This window comes from Pteropus alecto, unplaced genomic scaffold, assembly GCF_000325575.1.
Source record: "Pteropus alecto unplaced genomic scaffold, ASM32557v1 scaffold101, whole genome shotgun sequence".
Taxonomy (NCBI): domain Eukaryota; kingdom Metazoa; phylum Chordata; class Mammalia; order Chiroptera; family Pteropodidae; genus Pteropus; species Pteropus alecto.
Window position 1 is genome coordinate 16,166,722 of NW_006432945.1, and position 9,705 is coordinate 16,176,426.

Here is a 9,705-nt window from a genome sequence, read left to right on the forward strand (position 1 = left end):
AACATTGGATGCTTCAGATTTTTTTTAAAGAATTAAGTAGTTATACAAATACCGTTGGCAACTCTTCTGCCTTCCTCGGAAAATACATACCAATGTGAGGTATGTATCCTTCGGAACCTAAATTATTATGTGTTTAGTATAGATGTACTTATCCATAAACAAGATCGTAATTGTCTCGTTAATTTTTAAATGCGTGTAAATTGGTATCCTGCAATTCCCTTTACTCCGTCAACAATATGCTCTTGATACTTTATCCAGGTTGTTACCTGTTTAGTGCACGATGGGGAGAGGGTGAGAACACACCACAAACACACGCGCACGCACACGTGCATGCACACACACACGCAGTGCATTCATCTTAACTGACATCATCCCTTGTCCATATGCCACTTTCTGTCTTTCCCCACCAACCGGCGTCCAGGTTTCCCCCATCTTTCTCTGCGGTCGGCGTCCCTCTGACAGCGCCTGGTACGCATGCGCAAGCGGCTTCCGGTCGGCACCCAGCAGCTGGGCCGGCGGGTCGCAGTCCGGGTCCCGTGGCCTTCGCTCCACATGGCAAAGCTGCTTTCCAGTGTGGACGCTCAGTTTCCCACCGGCAGTGAGCGTGTCAGTTCCATGTTCTCGCTAAAATGTGTGATACTTTTTAAGTTTTGCTGCTCTGCGTTTATGGGCATTTCGTGGATAATACCAAGTAAACATTTTTACAATGCCTAAGTCGTTGCAGGCATGTTCCCTGTACTCTGTGTATAATAGTTCAATTCACAGGACCTCTTCGAGAAGTTACTTTTTAAAATCCCTACGCTGTAGTCATGGAAACTGGGGCGTCGAGAGGTTATAGGATGTGCCCCAGGCCACAGGGCTCGAAAGCTGTAGAGCTGCGCGCTTGAACCCAGGCAGCCTGGCGTGAGTGTCTGTTCTCGCTCCTCGGCGTCAGAGGCCTAACGAGCCGTCGCCTGGAGGTCTCGGGGCGTGCGAGTCCAGCCCTCGTTCACTGGCGTCTGCGTCGCACGGGATGCCACAGAATCACCTCCGACTTTTCATTTTGGCTTTGAGATCCCTGTTGTTTCTGAAGCCCGGACATTTCCACATCATTTTTAAGCACAAGAAAGTATTTGAAAATTTTAATTGTCTTAGTAGCTCAGGCTGCTCTTACCAAATACCATAGACTAGGTAGCTTAAACACAGGCGTGAATGTTTCTCAGTCCTGGAGGCTGGGAAGTCCACAATTAAGGTGCAAACTACTGGACTCATTATTTCGAATAGCTAGTATTCTGTCATCATTTAATCTATTCAAGAGAACTACCTAAAAATGGTAAAAGGTAAAAAAAAAAATGAAAGAAACTCATATTATCAGTAAAGTAGCAAGAAAGTCTTGTTGCAATTCTCCCATCTCAAATTATCTTGACGAGGCTCTTCCATGAAAGAGGAAAATGTATGTGTGTGTGTATATATATATATACATATATATTTTTTTGAAGAGATATCTATACCTCTTCAATCATGCAAGCTGTGCCAAGCCCTGGAAACCTGACATGAAATGGTTCGGATGGCCAAAGGTGGTCACTAGGGACCAGGGATTAGAACCTGGTCAAAGCAGCAAATAAAAAAAATTTTAAAACCTCTTAAAAGAACCTGACAAGGGAAGCTTAAATCTTATTTAAAAGGTTGGGTTGTACTAAGCCTTGAAAAATTCAATTCTCCGGAGGACTATATCTCACTACGAGAGCTCCGTGGAAGTTTATCATGTATCCAACACCTAGACATTGGGCCTGGGAGACCGCTCGGGTCATATTTCCTCTGGATTAGCACCGAAGCTTGGAAGTGACATTTGTACGAGGCACGCTTTAAACTGTAGGGCTTTTCCAATTACAAAATGATAATTCTGAGGGGACAAAGTGCTTAGTGCAGAGAGAAGATGCCTTGATTTATGTGTCTTAGACAGCCTTCTATTTCACATAAAGTTACTTATTAGAATAAGTGCGTTTTGCTTTTCCTTTTGTTTTTAACTGAAGTTGTCTTCCGATTGGCGTTAAGGGTAGGGCATGTCATTTTTGTGTGTTTTTAATTTTTCGGTTCCACCACGTCTAAAAGAATGATTGTACAAATCCTTGTTGTTGGTGACAGCAACAATTAAATTTTGCACTTAATACAGAAACATCGCTGTGAATTGCCAGCGCCGGGCCAGGGGAATGTCTCAAGCTTTACGGACTGGCCCTTCCCTACGCAGACTCAGTGGCCCTCTCCCCAACTGCTCTGTCTCTGATGAAAGCCAGACAACAATGAAGTGAGGCTGAAAAGCTGTCCATCCTTTACTCTTGGTCTGTCAAGGTCTCTGGGATCACTGTGACGTCTCCTACCCATCCAGTTATAAAGGGTACTTTGGATGAATTAATATCTAGTGACAGCCAAAGTTGTAAACTACTTGACTCCCTTGGGTCATTTTCCCCGGCCGAATGTAATAGTCCTTTGGCCGGGGTGTGTATTTTGTGTAGTTGTAAACATGCACAGGTTCGGGACGTAATTCAGAATGGTGTATCTCTGTATTTGCATTTGTGCGCATTCAGCCAGGGTAGCTAGAGAATAAGCAAGACAGACTTGCATTTCAAGCCAAATGAAGCCTGTTAACTTTTGTCCCATTTCATAGCTGCAGGCTGGATACCTAATTGACTCATCTTTTTTTTTTGCAAATCTGCAAAACCTGCCAGCAGTGGGACTGAGTAACAGATCATGGCTGATTCACAGCAAATCCATCATCTCTGGTAGAAAAACAACTCCGAGATTTACTGAGGAGGTCAGTAGAAGGAGCGTTATACAGAGAATTCTTTCCTCTCAAAAAGAAAATAAATCTGATATCCAAACGTCATAAACTGAGTATGAAAAAACAATAAATTTCTTTACACTTCCATATATTCTATTGAATAAGCATTAGAAACCTAGCGTGAAAAAGTTCCTGGCTTCGATTCACTTGCCGGCTCAGTCCTCACCTCGCTTTTTCTTCTTCCCATCACTGCGTCTCCCGCTCCGCTCCTCTTCCCCTGCACGTCTTCTCTCTGGATTCCGAAAGTTTTTACTGAGGCCTGAAAGTCAGCATAGCCAGTTCCTGCGTTGTAGGATTGTTCTGCTCACACTCAGAGCACTTTTATCGAATTTTACAGAAAACAGTGAAACCTGGTGATTCTTAAAGTCAGGCCACTCTAGAACCACATTGAAAATCAGCGTTAACTGAAGTAATACCAGAATGAGATAAAAGTAATATTCAAACATGTTCGTTGAAATAAAATTCTAGATTTGAAGAGCCCGAGCTGAGGACCGGCATGTGAGCGGCCGACTTTCTAGAATTTAGTGCATGTCATCTGACGGGGGCAAACCACAAAGTTTAGAGCGCAGACAGTTTGGAGGAATCGTGGAAAATCGGTTGGATAAAATCTAATACAGAATGAAAACCGATGCCGAGACAGACTATTTTACACCTATACATATGTTCATTTAAAAACAGTCTTTCGATCACCTACCATGATCTAGACACTATGCTAGGCATTAGTGGTCATATAACAGACAAAATTCATTTTGGCCCTTATGCTCATGAAGCTTAAAGTCCAATGGGGGCAATAGGAATTAGCAAGACAATCGCTGCATGTGAAAGCATGTGTTCCCCATGACGAGTGCGAAGGAGAGACACACACCATGAGAGCCCATCAAGGGTCATATGGTCCGATCAGGGAAAATTGCCTGAGAAAGTCACCCTGGGGCCGAGGTCCAAGGTCCAAGGCGTGGGCCGGAGCTGGGAGCGTGGTTCCGGGGAGAGGGCAGCCCCCCAGCAAAGCGAAATCTTGAGAGTGTTTTTTTAAAACATAACTCATTGACTCAATAGTTGTTAAACTAGGATTAAAAAAAATATTAGAAGCAGCAGCTTTATTGAGGCATAATTGACCAATAAAAATTGTACGTATTTAAGATATACAATGCAATGTTTTGATATGTGTATACATTGTGAAATGTTTACTAACATATTCATCAGCTCACTTTTTTTTTTTAGTCAGAACTGTTAAGATCCACTCCATTCCCAAATTTCAAGTATATAATATAGTATTAACTATACTCACCCTACTTATACATTAGCTTTCCAGAATTTATTTATCCTGCATATCTGAAACCCTTTGCAGGGTTCTATTTCCAGGAGTGTGGCTTTGATCCTAAAGCTTATTAAGTGAAGAAAAGAGGGAAGAGCATTCTAAGAGGAGCGAGCGGCTTGTGCAAAGGCCCTCTGACTTAGGCGAGAAGCAACCTATGCTGAGTTTCATAGATCATGCCAAGGAATTCCATCTTAATTCTAAAAATATAGAAAGCCTTTGGTGGCATCTTAAGCAGAGGGAAAGAAAGGTGGAAATAGGGCTGACATCATCAGGTTTGCATTTTGGAAAGATCATTCTATCTACAATATGAAAAACAGATGGAAGGAGTAAAATGATGAAAAGTTTGATAGTGTACATAACCTTTGCCTCAGAAATATTCCTAACATGAAGGGCCTTTGTCACATTATGTAGAAGACGGATATAATAATCACTTCTCAGTTTATTCAAATGACATTTTATGTGCACCAACTATGTACTGATTGGTATTGGGGCTATATCAGTGACAAAATAAAATTCTCTGCCCTCCTAGAGTTTACATAATAGACAAAATATAAAAGTAAACGGAACAACCTCTTAGAAGCTGGGAAATGCCATAAAAAAATAGAGCAGGATAAGGGGGATTTGGGGTGAGAAGAGAGGGAAATGGCATGTAGTTTTAAACAGGATAATCAGGGTAGTTCTGTTTGACAGGATGTGTTTTAAGCAAAACTTGAGAGAAATGAAGACATCGACTCGCAGATGTCCGGGAGAAGAGCGTTCCCAGCTGAGGAGCAGCCAGTGCGGAGTCACTAAGGTGGTGGCACAGCTGTGCGTGGAACAGCTGGGAGGCCAGTGTGCCTGGCGCAGAGTAGATGTGGTGGACAGTAGAGATGAGAACAGAGACATGGCAGGGCCCAAAGCACGCTGGGCCTTGAAGGCCATTGGCGGTACTCTGTGTGAGGTCTTGAGTAGAGGGCTGTCAGGCTATGACTTCCTTTTTAAAAGGATCCCCCCGCTGTTACGTTGAGATGGGCTATGCAGCAAGGCAGGAGGGGCAGCGAGGAGACCAGGAGGGAGATCTCTGCCGCAAACCAGGCGACAGGGCGGGGGTTCGGCCCTTCGTCGCTGGACTTCTGAATGGCAGCAGTGGCTGCCAGAAGACAAAAGAGGACGATTTTTAAAAATCTGAGAAAAAAATTATTTTAATGCTAAAATAATAATACTCAGCCAAGCTAGCGATTGGGGAATATAGGAAGAATAATGACATTTTTTGGACACGGAATTAGGCACCAAAAATCACCTCCCGTGCAGCATGTCGCAGGGCGATGCTAGAGAAGGTGTCGCACCAGGACCAGAGGTGAGCCAGGAGGAAGGGTGAGCCGTTAGCTCTCAGCGAGACAAACTCTTACAATTCTGCTTGAATAAAATGCACAGCCGAGTCATGAATTTTTTTTTTCATTTATAATCCCTATCTAGTTCAACAAATGAACCTCGAAAGTATCTTCACAAAAAAAAGACATGTTCCTGTGAATATTATTGCCAAGGCAACCAATTATTAAATAATCCAACCAGTCAGATTTGCAGATCCTAGAAGTAATCTATTTCATAGAGCATAGCAACACATTCTACTGGGGGTGTCCAAAAGTTTCCTTTGTACAAAGAATACTTCCAAGAACAGTTTTAAACAAATAACGGATTAGGTAAATATCGTTTTACACAAATCTTAAGATTAGACAGGAGGGTAAAACTGAGATGTCCGGAACCTTTTTCCGGTCATCATTTTATCAAGATGAGGTTTATGGTGTGGAAGAGTGTATCTTGAGGGAGCATTCTCTCCCTTTGCTTTTTCTCAGATTTCTTTCAGGAAGGCCTGAAAATTTTGAAGTTAAGAATTGGAATTCTATTAGCAATGAGAAAAAGATTAGCAGACCCTTGAATCCCAAAGCTTACATTCTGAAAATTAAAGGGAAGAATGTTACAATTTTAAAAAGGAACTAAGGAGCATGTAATATTTTGAATCTATAGGACCAGAAAAAATAGGGAATCCATGTAAAAAGAAAAAAAAAAAACAGGAGTCTAGTGAAGAGAAACTCACATAATGGCAGGTGTGCAGTTCTTCTAGAAAATCACTGGTCCAGCTTAGGAGGAACCAAGATTATCTGATACCTTGGGTATAATAGGAAGAGATTAATAGAGTGCGAAGAGAAATCGCGATAGGTATGTAGAACTCTCAGGAACTAAAACAGGAGGCATTATTGATTCCAGGGAAAACCGAAAGTTATAAAAGAATAAAACTGTAAATCATCATAACTACATGGCACAGTTATGAGTATTATTTATATAATCATAACATTACAAATATTCAATGTGAACTTAACAAAAAATTGTGATTTATTTTAGCACCTTGAAAAAAGGGGAGAAGTGGAGCAGGAGTGTAAGAAACCTAAAGTTTTATTTCCACTAAAAGGATGTCAGTCGGTAAAAATCTAAAACTGAAAAATATCAAATAGCAGTAGAAGCATGATATTTAGTAATAAGCTGGTAAATGCAGAACAAACAGCTAAAAGAGTCGCCCTGGGGAGCAGGCGTCAGAGGCGGCTGGTTGGCTTGGGGCAGGGGACCAACCTGTGGACCCGCGATGACCACCACTGTCTCTGCCATTGGAATCCATGGACTCCCGGGGGCTAAGATGGTGTGAGCAGCTCGAAGGGTTTCGGGGCAGCCCTACGGCTCACCAGTGCAGCAGAGACACTTAGGACTGGGGGGTTAGCACAGTGGGATGGCAGGTGCTCGACAGGAACCAGGCAAGTTTGAAACAAGGCAGGGCAAGGGGCGGACGCCACCACTTCCAGGTGTAGCCACATATGTCAGGCTCTGAGACGCGTTGGTCTAACTGGTGACTTGTGCACAGACATGCGTAGGATAAAAGATGAAAGGGCTTCGAGTCAAGACCCAGTGTGGAATAGTAATAAAATCTTTCATTTGCTTAGGAAGTTAGTTTACCAGTGTTTACAGACGATTCCCGGCTTACGGTGGTTCGACTTATGACTCTTTGAGTTTATGATGGTGCAAACGTGATAGGCGTTCAGTAGAACCCATACTTCAGATTTTGAATTGTGACCTTTTCCCAGGCTGCAATGCAGAATGCGATGCTCTCTCGCGATGCTGGGCTGCAGCTCGCAGGCAGGCACCCGAGGGCCGACCACCGATGCTTTACCGTGAACTCTGATGCCAGAGTTCTGGGGTGTTTTGTGTTTTGGGGTGTTATGTTCTGAGCACGTTGAAAGCAGGCTAGGCTAAGCTATGATGTTTAGTAAGTTAGGTGTATTAAATGCATTTTCGACTTAGGATATTTTCAATTTACGATAGGTTTACTGGGACGTAATCCCATTATTAAGTCAAGGAGCATCTGTGTGTTCATTATCTCGAGTCGCTCCTTCGACAATTGTATGAGGTAAGAAAGACAGAAATATAGAGGAGAAAAAACTCACAGTGTGGAAAGATACTGTCTTTAAGAATATTTCAGCAACAGGGTTTGAAAGATTTGTTCTTTTATTTCTTCTCCCCGATATATAGATACTATTATTCAGTGACCTTCACCTAAACGGAATTTAGAAGGAATGTGCATTGTGACATTTCACTACTGCCACATCGAGGTTCCGTTTAGGCCTAAGTTATACACACGCATAAAAATATTCATGCGCAAGTAAAGCTAACGTAATAGGAAAAAATATTGTAGACCTAACCTATCTCAAGGTTAGTATCAATTCTGCTTAATTCAGAGCTTCCCTATTCTAAGCATCTTTCCTCATGTTTTACTATAAGTATTAAAACTATGTCTGGAAGCAAAAATTTATCAATCAATAAATTTAAAGATAAATGTCTACCCAGTAAATCTGATTTTCTTCAGTGAAGGCCCCTGCCTCTTAGAAATGCTTATGGGTACAATCTTGATTTGGCTGACGACGCCTTAATTTTATGAAATCGTTCAAAGTACTTCCACATGGAATTGTGATAAGAGAATGAGAGATAACTATACTCACATTTTAAGTCCCCGAATTCAGGATTCAGGAATAATGTATTTCAACCCAGAGGTCCCCCCTACCCCACCTTTTTGGCACTGGGGCCCGATGCTGCTATGAGAATCTAATGCCTGATGCTCTGAGGCGGAGCTGAGGCGGTGATGCTGGCTCTGGGGAGCTGCTGCGAATACAGATGAAGCTTTGCTCGCTCCCCTGCCATTCACCTCCTGCTGTGCAGCCTGGTTCCTAACAGGCCACGGACCGGTACCTGTTCGCAGCCCAGAGGTATGGGAACACTGCTTCAACCTACTCTGTGTTCAGAAACTCTAGTGAGCACTGATAAGTGTTGTGGGCATTGAGAAAATTATATATAGTCACATGTTAAAATATAAACGATGAAATAAATTGAAGTGGTGCTAGACTAGCACTGATTTGATTTTTATGATGTGTAAGACCATGTGGCTAAGACATCACATGCACTTTCAATCTTCAGCACCACGGCCAGCATCTGCTTTGCCAATAACCTTCTGCATAGGCTAGCAATGAATATCACAGGTCACATTTGATTTCAGAGGTTAAGGAATCCTGAAGTCAACCAATCAACCCTCCATTTAATCCTCGAATTCTTTTTTTTTTTACTGACATCCAGACTCTGGTTTGGATGGTCAGCATCATCCTACGGTTACAGTGAGATGTACAGTTCACTTTGTGAGTGTTAAGTATGCTGTGGAGTCAGCTCTAACCTCTGGCGACCCTATTAACAAGTGATGTCCACGACATCTCGTCCTTGACAGTCCTGCTGGGCTCCTGTAGACTCATGCCTGCAACTTGTGGAGTCAGTCCATGTTATATTGTCCACTTTGTTAACCAATTAACATAAATAAAAAACCAATGTTAATGTAGTCCTGTGGCTCAGAAAGAAATGTTTATTCTAAATGTATAACTTTATTTTAGTGTCCAGTATATGCTAGTTCATTTGACTGACTTTATGTACTACAACAACCCTCCACTCCTTGTAAGGCAAACTGCTCTAGGTTTCTGGGAACTGAGATGGGCTGAGAAGAAAGAAACGTGTGAGGAAGACACGTCCCTTTATCTCAAAGGATTCATGCCATAGCGAGTGATACAGACGCGGGTTCAGTAAGCTACAAAACTCTAACAAAGTCTGCAATCTAAAGAGAAGTGCTGAGGGAGCATAGAAACAGGAGAGGTTCGTTCTGTTCTAAGAATCAGTTACTATTTTCCCAGGAGAGGTGGCACTGAAAAAAATTTAAAAGAGAGATGAGCAAGAGAAGAGAAACCAAGAGACAGCAAACTATGCAAGCCAAGCCATGGAGCAGTGAGAATACATGGTGCTTTGGGATTTTAGAAGCAGTCTTGACTTAGGAGAGCCTGTGGGAATAGACTGAGAAGGCAGCAAGGAGCCATACTGGATGAGTCTTCAGATGGCAGCCAACATGTAGAAACCCAAATCGTAGTCCCATGAGCTTGGTGTCCTTGTCAGAGTGGACGCCAGAGAGTGCTCACTGGCTCCCGCTCTCTCTCCCCGCCCCCCTCTCTCTCTCCCCGCC

The 9,705-nt window shown here is 42.7% G+C and overlaps 1 long non-coding RNA gene across 2 annotated transcripts in view; it reads left to right on the forward strand.

Moving 5' to 3' along the window:
* LOC107195382 overlaps positions 1 to 9,705 on the forward strand; it is a 230,687-nt gene that overhangs the window by 213,705 nt on the left and 7,277 nt on the right. The window contains exon 9 of one of the 2 annotated variants that reach the window (XR_003045065.1): positions 2,706 to 2,791. The exons of the other annotated variant lie outside the window; for it this stretch is intronic. This is a non-coding gene — a long non-coding RNA (uncharacterized LOC107195382). The remainder of the gene's footprint in view (positions 1 to 2,705; positions 2,792 to 9,705) is intronic. 2 annotated transcript variants of the gene reach the window in all.